This window comes from Chelonoidis abingdonii, chromosome 1, assembly GCF_003597395.2.
Source record: "Chelonoidis abingdonii isolate Lonesome George chromosome 1, CheloAbing_2.0, whole genome shotgun sequence".
NCBI classification, from domain to species: Eukaryota; Metazoa; Chordata; order Testudines; family Testudinidae; genus Chelonoidis; species Chelonoidis abingdonii.
This window is the reverse complement of record NC_133769.1, coordinates 229,820,397-229,836,767: the sequence shown is the minus strand read 5'-3', so window position 1 is coordinate 229,836,767 and position 16,371 is coordinate 229,820,397. Positions and strand designations below refer to the sequence as shown.

The following is a 16,371-nucleotide window of genomic DNA, read 5'->3' as shown; positions in this document are numbered from 1 at the left end:
ATTACATGGTGAGCTTGTCTCTGCCTTTAACTTCCTGATAAGGCTTTTGTTGTCAAACCCCATTCACCCTTAATAATCACCTCCCACTGTGTGAGTTCTTGGTTAAAAATATATACGAATAGACAAGCCTAAAGCATTTGCATTTCCGAAGTTACTACTACATATGATGTAAAATTATTTTCCATCCTACTCTAACAATTGTTCTGCTAATTTAGGGCAAGAATTATTGCTTTTTAAAGAGGTCAGCCTTTTAAAGAGAGACTGTCAAAAATCATAGTTTCTTTTGGTTGGCATATCACAACTGTCCCTTCCGCTATCTACACGAGCGGTTCTCAAACTGGGAGATAGCGACCTGTCAGCCTCCACCCCAAACTCCGCTTTGCCTCCAGCATTTATAATGGTGTTATATATTAAAAACACTTTTTTAATATATAAGGGGGGAGATTGCACTCAGAGGCTTGCTATGTGAAAGAGGTCACCAGAACAAAAGTCTGAGAACCCGTGATCTACACCATTCTTACAAGCAAGCAAGACAGTTATCTAACAGAAATTTGTCCCAACATCCTGCCTGTTCACCCAACCTAGGTTTAGGTTTCTTTGAAACGTGTGTTAAGTTGTTTCTCCATGTTCGGTGTGTTTACTGTATTTTTGTGATCATCCAGCACAGAGATTGGAGATTTCTGTTTTGAAGAATCAAATGCTTCAGGCTCGGGTGGACAGTTAAATGAAAGAAGTGGTGGAGAGGAAACATTCTTAAAGCAGATTAGGTTTTTGGTCCTATCAACATTGATGGTATAGCTCAGAGTGTTCCGTTAAACAAAATTACTGGGAACTTTTGGCTGGATAAAGACTAGGAACCCATTTGAGTCCACTTGATTTCTTTCACACAATGTGTAAAGATAACTATACCATGTACAGGAGAGTCAGATATATGAGAATAATTTGAAAACCTCTCTCAAACGTCACATTCAACTGTTTAAAAGACACAGTCACATTGAAAAGACACGGTTAATTTCAAGTACTATTGTTACCTGTGTGATTTTTCTTTTTCCTCATATTTTTTTTAATGTTTCCTCTAACTTTGGCTTCTATGTGAAAGTCCCACATAAAATAATACGGGATATTTACTGTGCAAGATGAACAGGGGAATTGGCTATACACAGAGAGCTGTCAAATGTACAAAGCAAATAAACTAATATTTGTGCCCCTCTAATCTCTTTCATTTATACTAATAATAAATTTTACTTCATAGATTATATAATCAGAAGATTATATTATTATAATATAATATTAAGATTATATGGATTAATTCCTGTTTGGACTAGAAAATATATCTTTGCAATACTATTATCCATTTATTACTAGTCTCATAACATTATATATAAATTCAAACTATCCAGCTCTGTACATTGCCGATCTATATTAACATTCTTCTTGTTTCCCTCCTCCTGTTTGTCATATGCACTATTGCATCCTGATTTAAATTACGCAGAACTCTTAATGGCAGGGCTGTCCTACTCTGTGCTTAGCTGTGCACAGTACAATGAGGTCACAATCCTGATTCAGACTTAGTGCTACCTTAATGCAGACACAGGTACAGTATTTCTAGACAGAAGTGTGACTTCTAAGTTAATGACATCCCTTCAAAGTATTTTGAAAAATGAAAAATTATTTTCCTAAATTTAATAAGCACTTACCCATCTCTCTTTAAAAAAAAAATTAAGAAGGTTTGAGGCTGTTTTGACGAGAGATAAGAGAAGGTATAGGGAGACTTGCAGCAAGTTATTTGTATTTTATATATAATTTTGACTGATAGCATAAATACTTACTTTTAAGCATTCCCCACTCCCTGATTTTTATCAATTTAAATTTTCATAGTTGTGTGAAATTATAGGAGAGAGGTCAACATCCAGTCAAAAGTATACAAAGTAAATATCCTTCAGCTCTAATGAGTTCTCAAACAGCATTTTTCTTAATTTGTCTATCTATAAATTTCAATTATCAATGGAAATATTTTTTCATTGAGGGCTGTGCATGTGAGAAACTGACATTTACCGCCCCCCCTCCCCCAAAACAAAACAAAACAAAACACCTAAGCCTACAATATGGTATTAAATACTTCAGAAGCACCTTTGCTATTTGTCATTCTGGGATCCAAATAGGTTTACTTTTTTTCCCCCAAAAGAAAGTCGTGTGCATGCTTATTTCTGCAATACAGATGTTCCATAATCCTAATGCAGGCAGTTGGGACCTACTGAACAACAGAATTAAGGTACTGGTGGAAGAGAGAGACATGAAAAAATAACAGATTTTACATTTATTATAAAATTAAAGCAATCTACCTGTAATATTAATGTCAGTAACACAATCTATCATTAAAAAGTAGTTTTCCCTCTTTTGTAGATAAAAAGTAGATACGGGTATTTTTAATAGGAAGTTAAGTCTAAAGTAGAATCCATTTTCGTCCATACATTTAAGAAAGGCAGGCTGTCAAGAGGCAGAAATTCAATTTTCATCTTTTTATACTGCAAAGCTGATAAACCATTAGCACAGAAAAACTTCTAGTTCATAAAAATCTGGCTCAGCATTTTTTAATACATATCCTGACTTTTTACAGACTTGTGCCAGTAAAAGAGCATTATTACAGCTAGATGGTAAACACCAAAACTAGCTTTATCAAAATATTTCCTTCCTGAGCTGGAAATATATTGATTATTTAACAAAAATACTCCTTTGTATTATCTGTTGCTATAAAGATCACTAAGCAAGTTTCTATGTACTGTCAATAGGACTATGGGAAAATTTACAGCACGATATGCAACATATAATTAGCATAAATATAAAGCATTGAATTTTAACTATCTAAAAACAGTATTATACTGCAAAGTTTTGAGTCTTTTTAGACAAAAAGCAATATGTCATTAGAATCAAATCAAACTGTCTGATCCTTCACAAATCTATTTCATAATAATCCATTCAATACAAAGTAGTAAATTTCAGTTTCCATCAAGTGACTGTGTTAAAAACCTTACATCTGTACCTCAATATAACGCTGTCCTCGGGAGCCAAAAAAATCTTACTGCATTATAGGTGAAACTGCGTTATATAAAACTTGATTTGATCCACTGGAGTGCAGAGTCCCCCAACCCCCCCATCCTCCGGAGCATTGCTTTACCGGATTATATCCGAATTCGTGTTACATCAGATGGCGTTATATCGGGGTAGAGGTGTACTTGAACATAATTTAGGCTGAAGAGTTGTCACAATAAGCACAGAAAAATAAAAACTTTCAATTATTTTTTTAAAGTGTAACTTCTCTTCACTGTTATGAAATTTAAATCAAAACCATATTTTGTTACTGTATGAGAGCCAAGATGTGAAACTGACCAATGTAGTTTCACTGTTCAAACAGAGCAAAGACAGACCAAGTTACTTGTGCCAAAAGAATTCTGAAATAAAATATGAAACTAGATCCAAAATTAGCTAAATCAGCAATCCTTTCAAGGATGAGAGAAGGCATGCCATCCTTCTTAAGGCTGTAGATGCAAAGTGCAAACAGTTCTCCCATCATGCTTTCAGGTTCTCAAAATTCTATATCTTCCAACCTAGAATGATGAAATAGTATGTAAGGAGGCACCAGATCTTTTAAGAAAGCTGGACCCAAGCCTATTAACATCCTTAAAACCAAAATCTTCAATGCAGTCTGCCCACAAAAGAGGAGATTTTGAATATTTTTATTCATACTCCCAACAGCTCAAAAAATGTCCTGAAGCATTTTTAAACTAAATATGAAATTCAAAGTCAGATTGGCTGAAATTGTAGCTATATTTTAATACTGTATATTTACATTATATAAGTGCTGGAAAAAACACTCAAACAATTTGGCAAATTTACCATCTTAAACGTCTGTGTTGTTTTCCATGTCCCCATACAAGCCTGGAACACTTTCTTAGAACATATTCATCAGGCCAATATTCATCAGGCCACTACCCTAGTCTCATTCAAGTCCCTGCCAAAAGACTCGTTTCTGCCACAAAACAAATTAATGAAAATATTCAACTTTAAGAAAAATCTTTGCTAGCATGCTAAGAAATTAGCATGGGCCTAACATCTCCGTATCACAATTTATGTGCCCTGTTTAATCCCACCCCTAAGCCCTCTAACTTTAACTAACCCTCACTTGCCAGGGCAGGAAGCTTATTATTTGTTCAGTGAGGCACCTAGCATACTTTTGAGCATAGTACAAATAAAACAGGTAGGGGCTAAGAGAAGGGAATTCCTATTACAAGTGTAATAAGAGATGACCAGACACTAGTATGGAATGGGATGCTAACGATCCCTGTGGAGCTGTTTGCACTTCTCTACAAAAGCAAACAGCAGAACCAACAACGTAAAAGCAGCATGTAGAGAAGGTATAGGGGAAGTCATTATACAATTATCTAGGGGACTGTGGTCTGGTTCAGTTAGCATTACCTCTAAGCTCCAGGATTCTAGAAGCTAGGATCACAGGGGGTCTATGGACAGAGCACTGCTTTCTGGACTCTGTGAAATCTACCCCTTGTCACAGAGCTGTGAGCCAGAACTGAAGGTATCTTTTATTAAAAAAAAAAAAAGTTTTAACCCTCATGGTCCCGAAGAAAGTCTCCCAAGAACAGAGTATAACTGATGACAGCTTTAATCGATAGTGAAGAAAGGTTCTCATTCCAAAACTAAAGATGATCATTTCATTGTCAGTAGTGTAAACTATATCACTGCTGATCATTTTACAGCTACTATACTTACCTCCAAAATATCTTAGACATTCTGTGCACCCAAAATTTGTATGTAGTAAATAGTGACACTCTCCCTATGCCCATAAGCTGGATGTTTAAATACATTGAGGGGCGGGGCGTACAACACTTCCCTCCCCCTAAAATAATTTTTGTATCCAAACAACTTGGGGGTAAATTTAGTAAACACTAAAACAATTGAGCACCTAATGAAACAATAAACTTTGATTTTGTTGGTCTCAACACAAACCTACCAATACCACATATATATATATATATATACACACACACACACACACTGCTAGGAGCATGGGCAACACTGACAGTCCTGGAACCTATTGGCACAGAGTCTGTCTGCAAAGCACAGGCCCCTGCAGCAGCAAGAGGAAGCTTAGAAAGATCAGCAGGATCCAGCACAGCAGCAAATGGCAGAAGTTGCAGGCCCACCATTTCCTCAAAGCTGGCTACAAACTCCTCCTATGTGGCAGTTTCATACTGGATTAAATAGAAGCCATGCTACCTACACCCACAGGGCTAGGAGACACAGACTCTGTGAGTGTCCTCTCCCTGCATTGAAGGTGTCTCTCTCACTAGCAATTAAAGCCAGCACTATCCAACTGCCACCACCTAGACGATGCTGATAAAGACAGTATACAGATAGATCCTCCCGCACCAGAACTACTTACTGCTGCAGCTCATCCTCACCTACACAGGCAGACCAATGTAGTCATCTGGAGGCTGAAGTCCCCTCAGGACAGGACACAAGCTTTTCCTTACCGTCACAAAAGATGCTTCTGAAGAAAGTAGGTCCCAGAAAGATTATTCCCTTCTGAAACTACACAGCTGAACTCCAGGCTCTTACACATTCCTATGCCTCATTAGGGACACACTTCTACTACCTCTGATGGTGGTGGTTGCATACCATCCCCCACCTGCTAATTCCTGCTCCTCTGCAAAAAAACAACCTCCCTCCCCTTGCAATTGGCTTCCAAATCCCAACTTTCAAAAGCCAGTAGGAGCATTTCCAGTACTAATAATGACAAAAACATATTTGTGTGAAAATTCCCCAAAACACTGTTTTCTGCAAACATTCTTGTGGATAAAACACAAACAAGAGATCACAAAAAATAATCAGAATTTTTGCAAATACTTTGCTGCAGTATTTGCTCAGCTGCATTATTCTGAAAAAGCCCCTTTTCCATCCCATTTCATATGGTGGAAAAAACAGACTATGAGTTTTCCAGTTAAATCAAAGCATTTCATAAGGGTCTTCCTTTACAAACTGTCATTTTTTTCCCACAAAATTTGTTGTAGCTGAACACAGTAAAAATGCATTCACAAATCCAAATGGTTAACATTTTTCTGCAACGAGAAGAAAATACTGCTTGGTACCATCAGACTAACTTTCCTGATCTCTTCCCTCATACCCCTACAGACATAGCTATTTATCATTTTTATTTATCACCACCAATACAACCATCTCATAATTATTTGTCCTTTCCACTCAATTTTGACTCCTAATTATTCAGTTCCAACCACATGGTGGTGCCACTGGTAACTCTGACTCAACGATGCATGGCACTGAAAGCCCTTCACTTCTGTCTATCACAAAATTTACTTACATAATCAAACTTTTCTTTTACATGGGCTTTAAAAAGTAACACAAAAATGACATCTATTCCATCAGGTTTTCCTATATTTGACCATGATAGAATCCATCAGGCGCTTAAATAATGATACACTCTCTTTTTTTAATATACATGTACCTAATTAAAATGGTGATACTCTCTTGTAGGTTTTATAAGTTTCAGATGCTCTATGACCTAATGTATGCTAAGAGTCTCAACCTACTCTTTGTCCAAGCTAAAAAAGATTTCATATTACCTTAAAACAGTAACAATTTGGGATACCTGGCAAAGAAGCCCATTCCCTCCAGTAGGAGACTCATTTTCCTTACCATTTCACACTTTAACTAAAATTGTTGGTCAAATTTTAAAGCTGAAGGTTCAGCTACAAAACTAAGTGGTTTGGTGAAGACCTCTACCTTCAACGCCTTACTTGCTTAGGACACCAACAAACAAAGGGAGAGCTGTCTATATGTTAAAGGGACACCAACTTGAAAAAAAACGTGTCTGAGAAAGTTGTGCCTACTATACTTACAAGCAACACCTACTGCATCTTTTAACGTGAGATAAATAATGGTAGATATTTCACAGAACACACACACAAGATCACAGCCCTGAGGAGCCTACAATCTAGAATTTTAGACATGGCCTAAGAAGAGAACAAACAAGAGACTGACTGCGTGTGGTGAGGAAGGAGGGGGTGGTTTTTTGAGATGGTGTAGTCCTCAACCAGGGGTACACACACCAATGAGGGTATGCAGAGGTCTTCCAGAGGGGTATGTCAACTCATCTAGAAATTTGCTTAATTTTACAACAAGACATAAAAAGCACTAGAAAAGTCAGTACAAACTAATATTTCATACAGACAATGATTTGTTTATACTGCTCTATATACTATACACAGAAATATAATATTTCTATTCCAATTTATTTTATAATTTATGGTAAAAATGAGAAAGTAATCTTTTTTTCAGAAAGTGTGCTGTGACACTTTCGTATTTTTATGTCTGATTTTGTAAGCAAGTAGTTTTTAAGTGAGGTGAAACTTGGGGGTATGCAACACAAATCAGACTCCTGAAAGGGGTACAGTTGTTCTGTGGCCTGCATTGTGCGGGAGGTCAGACTAGATGATCATAATGGTCCCTTCTGACCTTAAAGTCTGTGAGTCTGGAAAGGTTGAGAGCCACTGGTGCAGTCAGTGTTGATCCCACTGTAGGTGGGCATGTACCTCATGCACATGCAACTTTTTTTTTTTTTTTTTTTTTTTAATAGTGGTGTCCGCTCCTGTAAGGCCACTCTTGTGCCTTGTGCCTCCTCCTCAACTGCTATCCTCCATCAATACCCTAGCAATTCAAAGGACATGGACTCCAAAATCCAGGCATGACGGATGTGTCCTGGGATCTACAATGACTACTATAACATCTCAAAATACTTTATGTTGATAATGATCTGGTCCCAGTGTGAATCTCAACTGCTTCCTGCGTGCCAGTTGAATGGCTACATGGAAGAACTCACCTTGCAGGTTAAGAGCCATGAACCAATAGAGCCTGCACACATGGGGTGCTGGAGGCAAGCATTATATTCTGGAATCTGAGACTATACATACAATTTGTTCCATCTCCTCAGGTCTAGGAAATTGCCCTTTCTTCTTCAGGAAGGAGATACTGAAACTACTTAAGAACCCTCCTGTACTACTTAAGAACCCTTCCATGACTCCTAGCAGAAGCAATATGGCCACTTTTTTTCCTCCTCTCATGAGATGCATCCTGAAGAGTAACAAAGAAAGGCATAAGTAGAGTGGAGAGCATGGAAGTGAATGACATAGCCAGGGGCAACTATATTCTACATCTATTTGTCTGAAGTGATGTTGGTCCACACCCAATGGAATGAGACAAGGCAGCTCCTGGAGATGGCTGCTAGTTCCTGATAGGCTCTAATATGGTTGCTAACATTCCCATCAAATCTGCTGAGAAGGTGCCCACCAGACAAGTAGCACAATCGTTTCTGCAGTGGGTACTCTATCTGCCCCAAAAATAAGGACAAGACAGTTGTGTCTGTTGGGCTTCCTGTATGGGTTGGTGTATACATCCCCAGCAACCTCAGAGTGGTCCTTTATCCATTCTGTATTGAACAACTCCATCCCCTGAAACAGGAGGTCCTGGATGGCATCTTGGACTTCTCTTGGTACTCCAGATGCCAACAGTCAGAAAGCCACGGCCATGACTATCAACCCTGTGGCCATGTCTGAGGAATCCATAGCATCCTGGAGACCTCTTCTGGCTTTTGTTGATGATCTCTAAGTTCCTCCCTAGCGTCCTGTGGTACTTTCATCAAGAAGGGATCTCTCTTTCCCATGTCAGTACATTATATTTGGTGAACAATGCCTGGCAGCTGCCACCCAGAGTTGCAGACAAGTAGGCAAGACAAGTAATGCCTGGACAGGTCTAGCTTTTGGAGGTCCTTGTCCACATTCCTTTCACAGATTTCAACTTTTCCTACACTGCTGCCTCTACTAATGCTCCTGGATTTCAGTGAGAATAGAAGTTTTCAAAGTTTTTCCGAGGCACCTAGCAGCACTCAGCCACTTAGATGTGGGCTGAATGGTCACTGGGGTTTGCCAGAGCCTGTTGCTGTCTCCAGTATGCCCTCATTAACGGGGAGAGCAATCCCGGCTGGGGCTTAAGTAGTCAAGGCATCAAAGAGCTGGTGAATTCTTGTAATTTGTTGTGGTATCTAATGTCTCTGTGATACAAGATAAGAGATCATTAAAGGTTTTTAAGTAGTCAGATACCAGGGCATGGGCTGGTGGGACTGCCTCAATGACGACTACTCCTTAGCTGGAGACTGGAGTGCTGCTGTTTATGTATTGCTCCCACTTCTTGGGTACTAATGATAGACTGTGGTATTGACCGTCTGGGCAGCGATGCTGCCTGGGAGCCTGATCTCCTCTTCACAGGAGTGGGGAAATCTGCTGTGGATGCTTGAAATGATGGTCCACAGTAGAGCCAGGACAGCCTCTTATATTGACACTAGCCCATTTGTGACTGATTAGACCAATGCCACTTGCACCTCCTTTACTCAGTGATCTCCAGTACTGCCTCTAGGGTCACTCTCAGAAGGTAGAGGAGAGACATCCCTGCTTGATACCAGGAAAAAGGCAAAGTCTGGCAATAGCAATGAAGAGTAACTCTCTACACATGGCAGTGCTATGTGGCAATGTCTCATCTCCAGTGACTGGTGCCACCCTGGTACCAATGAGGGTGAAGAGAGTTTTTTTCCCCACCAAACTAGTTGAGAATAGGCCTTTGAAGATCAGAGAAAGCAGTGGGTCAGACATTTGCCAGGTTGTGTCTCACTATCATGGTTGATAAGAGGGAACTACAAGGGGAGAAATAAATTTCACCCACTCTACCCGTTATGCCCATACTCGGGAGCCTAAGGAGATACAGGGTGCATGTGCACTCCCAGACAATGCTGTTCAAAAAAACCTGACCTGACGCACAAGGCACATATGCACCTACAATGGGATTCATACAGACACATACCTGAAGAAGCAGCAGAGAATCCTGTGGCACCTTATAGATTAACAGACGTCTGACAAACTGGGTATTCACCCACAAAAGCTCATGCTCCAAAACGTCTGTTAGTCTATAAGGTGCCACAATATTCTCTGCTGCTTTTACAGATCCAGACTAACACGGCTAGCCCTCTGATACTTGATACCTGAAGAAGAAACTAAAAGTTCATTTTTAACTTTAATCATTATACTTTTTATAGAGTGTGTCAGAAATAAAGGAAGTGTCCCTCAACTACACATCAAAATATATGTGCAATATGTTTTAACTGAACTATGCCTTGCCACGACCAGACATGGCCACTCAGTAAAGAAATAAACTCTATCACTCAGCACAGAGGCACTCAACCTTTCCAGACTACTGTACCCCTTTCAGGAGTCTTATTTGTCTTGCATACTCCCAAGTTTCGCCTCACTTAAAGACTACTTGCTTACAAAATCAGACACAAAAATACAAAAAAGTGTCAAAGCACACTATTACTGAAAAATTGCTTACTTTCTCATTTTACCATATTATTCTGAAGTAAATCAAATGGAATATAAACATCACACTTACTTTTCAGTGTATAGCATATAAATAAGTATAAGCTAGTCACTATCTGTATGAAATTTTAGTTTATACTCACTTTACTACTGCTTTCTGCAGTCTGTTTTAAAACTAGGCAAATATCTAAATGAGTTAATGTACCCCCTGGAAGACCTCTGCCTACCCCCAGGGGTACGTGCACTCTGGTTGAGAGCCACTGCCCTAACACATAACAAATATTGTATGTCTTTCTACCATTACATGAAAAGACCATCATAATACGGCAAATTTTAGCCAGACAATTTCTATTTTTAAAAATTTACCAAGCACCATTTTAAGTAACTATTACCAAAACATCTTGGAAATTTAATTAAGATCCTGGCATTTCCTGTTATATTAAACACAAGTCCAACTATAAAATCATCTGAAAGGTGAGGAAACCAAAGTCTAAAGTTACAAAAAAAATCAAATCAGGTCTTAAAAAAAACCAGCCGATCCTAAACTTTAGGGAGTAAATTTTCTGGGACACTTTTGTATTTTCTTTATTAAGAGAGGATGCATGTGCTCCCTATTTACATACTGTCCTATCAAGACTAACAGATAATTATACTCACTTTCTAAGTTTTAAAGTTCACTTGGTTCTTTATTTGAGCTGGAAAATCCCAGACCTCAAAAGTCTCTTGACCCATTTTCTTTGTATTTAAGTCTCACTGAAGCCTAACAGCACAGTTCTTTATATTATGACATTGCATGCTTTTATTTCTGGTGTAGACAGCCAGGACATACATTGTGTGCCAACAGATATTTTTCCAAATCTGAATAAATAAAATAGATTTTGAAATTCCTGGCCGCACACAGAATAAATAGTACTGTAATTAGAAATGGTTCCCCCACTTCCAACTCACTCGTTGAAGAGAAGTATCAGAGGGGTAGCCGGGTTAGTCTGGATCTGTAAAAAGCAAAGGTGCCATAGGACTCTTTCTCGCAACATGGAATGTGCTTAATAGGATCTGGGGACCCACATGCAAAGAGCAGGGGCTCTATGAATTTTATCTAGCATCTTTCACATCCTCCATTCATAAGGAAGCCTGGGTCACCATCTCTTGAAACAAAAGAATAGGGTTGGGATAAATAAATTCTCAGCCTCATTTAACTTCAGGTAGTTGCCTGAATGTTTTTGGTCTTGTATTGGAAACACCACCTATCAACAATTCCTTTGAGATTAAGCAGCAACATGGAGTAGTTAGCCATTTATTTTTCTCAGGACATTCCACATGGATCCAGTAAGGGAGTCAGCAGCAGGAAAGGACACCTGCCTGCTTAAAGAAGTAATGAGAAAAGTTAAAATAGATATATTTGAGAAGTCTGATGCTGCTCTTTCACTCAACTTTCCTAAGTGTAATAATAATTTACCATATAACCAGATTTTAAGATAGAAGAATACTCCAGACATCAAAGCTGTACCTAAGCTTTGGATATCTATTCAGTTTCTTCTTGCAGCTGCAATATATCTTTGCACCAATTATAGTGTATGCTAGAAAATGAGCAAATGTTTTGCACAGTTTAAACAATTACTGCAAAATATTTATTCTTAAATGCACTACAGTGCATATGTATACAGCAAAACAAATTTGCTATACAGACGGTATTATTTATAGCAACTAGACAGCAAGAGTGTAAGGTTTTGGTAAATGTTAATAAATAGAGGTAAATGATATTACCGTGTAAGGATCTTTCACTGGTAAAAGACCCCACAAACCCACAGAAGGTTAGGAAAGTGTGAGGGTGCCTAAATTTACTGGGTTATGCCTTGAGCTTATGGAAGGGTAAAGGTGAATGCCCTACAGTGTGCAGGTAACAAGAGTACTAGTACCGTCAGCTAATCCTTACAGTGAAATATTAATGTCAAGTATTTTGTTTTAAAGAGTCACTTCACTGACTTTCATATTCAAACAGTGCACCTGAAACGTTATTAAAAGGGCCTTTAAAAATATTGAAATTATTTTGAAACTAGAGGGATAAACTTTGGTGTTACATCACACTCTTCTCCACTGCAGCAGGTCTGCATTATTGCAAAGTTTTCATTAAATCAGATGCTAAAAATAAAAAGTTCAGAAAATTGTTCTACTCTTATTTTTTTCTTTACACTAACTCAAGTAATATCATCCTGGCAGCATAGTAAATATTAAGCACTACTCACAAAATTAGCTCTTCTTGTTAATACATAGTTTGATTGTACAAATAAATTTTCAGAATGCACTGCTAATGCAGAAGTAACTCAGTGGTTACTAGACTACTGGTGGTCTGTGGAGCACTTGCAGGTGGACCAGAGTGTACTGGTTTCCCACATGGTGCTGGCTCCCCTACTTATTTCCTGCTGTTAAACTGCTTTAAAAACATCTAGAAATACATTAAAGTTTTCCTAACATTACTTTTCCCACGTAATCAATTGCTCCAGTTATCACAGTGACATTAAGTGATTACAAACGGTAGGGTTGTTGTCCGTGAGAATCTACTAAAATGTGATCTATGCTATAAGCCTTTGAGAAGTTCTATATTAATTTAAAACTGAAACATCTAATAAGTAAAAAAAATATTAAAGATCCCATATTCAGTTATGATTGTACTTAAAGTTTTTATTGAAGAAACATTGGCATTTCAGGTGTGTTTTGAAAAGCCATTATCAAGATATAAAATATATGGGTTTTCTTCACTTAATCATCAGATTTGTTAGATTAGTTTTAGGATTACCAAGAGTCAATAATGAGGTTAAAATCATTTTTAAGATGAATTACCTCACCAAAATATTTACATATCCAGGCAAAATATGCTTCCTCCTATTTGTTATAATTCCTACTTTATAAAGCTGTTTAATTATTTTTGCAGTCCTTTATAGCTGATTAATCGGAAAGAGGAGAATTAAGTGACTGTGGGAAGAAGAAAGGCATTAACATATTTTAAATTACAATAAGTAACTATTTAGGAAAGAAAAACACATGAAAGTGCTTTTTTATTCCTAGAGTTTAACTGAGCATGAAATATAGCTTTAATAAAATAAGGTTCCACTTAATCACTATGGCACTGCAATCTGTTCTGCAATTTGCCCCAATGGCTACAGACAGTGGCTGACAGATAAAGATTTTTTTAATGAAATTTGCAAATGAATATTTCACTGTCAAAAAGCATATATAATACCCCAAAGAAAGTTAAGAAATGTATCGCTGAAAAACAATCCCTTATACAATAAATCCATAACTCACTCTGCTATCACTTGTATGTATGGTATAAATTAATTTCAAGCTCAACTTTATGCATGTTTTAACATGCCATATTTTCCAAGCGTAGTATGAGTGTTCCTCAATCCCTAAAGCTTTATACTCTGCATTCTGCCAGTCTGAACAGTGATCTATTGAGTAAATGATCACAACATGACCCATTTTTGAAGAGTACAAACACATTGGTAAAGGTGTTTTTGATTGGTTGGTTGGATGGTTTATTCTTTGTTTACTGGGCATTTTTGCTATCGTTTTTACATTTTCAGATGAACACAGTTTCAAGAAACAAATTTTAAAAATTATTAGAGTACTTCACTTCATGGTCATGCAAAATTAGACAGTTTTCATTGGCTCTAAGTAGTGATATTTGAAAAGTAAACATACTTTCATACAAATTCAGAAGGGAAAAACATAAAAAACACAGTTATCTACTGCTGAGGACCATCATGTTTTTTCTTGAACAGAGAGGCATTGACTAGTCTCTTGCTAACCACACACACAGTGAGCAACAAGGAAACCTTATTCCTGCTGCCCTGCACTTCTCTCCGGTTGGAGAAGGAACCCGCCGGACAGACTAAGGCTGCGCTAGGGCAGGAGCCCGCTCCGTGCATCCCTCTCCTCTCCCACCGCCCCATTTCAGGCCAAGCCCTTCCTGGGGCAAAACTCCCGTTGACTTTAGCTGGAGCTCTGCATGACTGACGAGGGTACACATTCACTGAGGACAGGATGCAAGTGCAGATCTGTTGAATCCGCTCCTCCAATGTCCCCGATCCCATCCGCTCGGGTGAAGCTCCTGCCCCAGATCGAGAGCAGCAGATGTCCCCGCGAGTGTATTTAGGCGCCGCCGCTGCTGGGCAGGAAGAGGATATACCCGGCAGGCTGCTCCAGCAAAGGGAGGTGTGTCCTAGTCACAGTCCCTGTCAAACGCTCACACCCGCACCGAGGCGATTCTGGGTCCCCCGCAACAAACGGGGCTGTACGCATGGTGGAAAGGCAGCAGGGGGCACACCGGGCATTTCTCAGCGCTGACCCCCCGCTCAGGGACAGGTAGATGCACAGATAACGGGGCACCAGCAGCTGCTCGGGCACCCTCCCGCTCTGCCCCTGCCAAGGCTGAGTGCGACGAGCAGCGCCAAGGATGCAGCGTAGCCATCGCTGCTGCGCTTCACTCCTGGCGCCCCAGGAGCGGGACCAGGCGGGACCGAGAGCTCAAGCCCCGGGACGCCAGGAACTAGCGGGCGGCCGCTCACTGAACCTGGGGAGGGGGAGGCAGAGCGTCCCCTGCCTCGCGGCCGCTCTTTTACCCCCAACGCCCCTGGACGCGGGTTGGGAGGGAAGAGGCCGGGATGGCCCCTCCGCACCCGCGGGACTTCAGTCCCTCGCCAGCCGGCTCTGCAGCTTTTACTCCTGGAGCGCCTGGGCTCGGGCTGGCCAGGGCCGCTCCCGCTTCGCCCAGCCCCTCGGGGGCTGCAGGAGCCGGGGGCAGGGGGCGGGAAGATCCCTGGCTCCCCTCTAGCCCTGCCCCAGCTATTCGGGACGGTTTACAGACACCCGCCTGCTGCCGCCCGTTTTCTACCCTAGGACTGGGGGTGCGCACCGATGCCCTGAGCAAGAGGCAGCAGCAGCAGCAAAGCCCTTGCCCGGGCTGGGGCATCTGCTACCCCCCGCACAACACACCAGGGCCACGCACACCCCCAGCACCCAGTCTGGCCGCCCCTCCACATGCGGGCGCAGCCGGGCCAGCGCCAATACCTGTCCCGATAGGCGCCGCCGAGCCCGGGGTGGGAGGGGGCAGCGATGGGGGAGAGGCCAAGGGGCGGCTGTGGAGCCTGAGAAGAGAAAACACCCAGCCGGACCCACCGTCTCCACCGGGGGCCTCTCCGGGCGGCGTAGCCCCACGCGCCCCCCCCCGCGCCAATAAGCCAGGGGAACAAGGGGGCAGCTACCCCGCTTCTCCACCCCCTTCCCCGGCCGGTCCTGGGGCGGGTCTCTCGCTTCCTCCCCGCAGCCCAGGGCACAGCGAAGCCGCCGCCACTCACCGGGCTGGGGGCGGGGAGAGCCACCCGCTTCCTCGCGCGCCGCCGGCGGCTCGTGGGTCTGTCAAGCAGCGCGCAGCCCCCGCCGCCGCGATTCACGCCGCCGCCATGTTAGTGGGGCGCCCGCGCATGCCCGCCAGCCGCACTGGGGGCTGCCGCCGCCGCCTCCCCACCACAGCCCGCGCCAGGCGCTGGGGGCCAGCCCGCCCCGTCAACAGCAAAGCGTCTGTTTGCTGCAGGCTTTCATGGGTCTGTCCGCAGGAACTCGGGTTCCAGCCCAAGCGCCCCACATCTGGCTACACTCAGGCCCAGGGTCTAAGGCTCCTGGTGGAAGGGTCAGTGCCGAAGTCCTGCAGTGACTGGGGTCTAAGCTGTGTCATTTTGCAGGCTGGACCTGAGTCAGGCGTGGTTGTGAGCCAGCAACTGGCAACCCAGTGAGGAATGGATGTGCAAGCACAGGCTTGGCAACAGGGTGACTAGACAGCAAGTGTGAAAAATTGAGACAGGGAGTGGGGGAGGGAATAGGCGCCTATATAAGAAAAAGCCCCAAATATCAGGACTGTCCC

At 41.5% G+C, this 16,371-nt stretch overlaps 1 protein-coding gene across 1 annotated transcript in view; it reads right to left on the bottom strand.

The window, feature by feature from the left end:
* The window catches only part of LOC116815245 (sex comb on midleg-like protein 2), a 128,160-nt gene extending 112,238 nt beyond the window's left edge, over window positions 1-15,922 (bottom strand). The window contains exon 1 of the mRNA XM_032763416.2: window positions 15,809-15,922. The gene's annotated coding sequence lies outside the window, so the exon portion shown is untranslated. The remainder of the gene's footprint in view (window positions 1-15,808) is intronic.
* Between the last annotated feature and the right edge of the window lie 449 nt (window positions 15,923-16,371).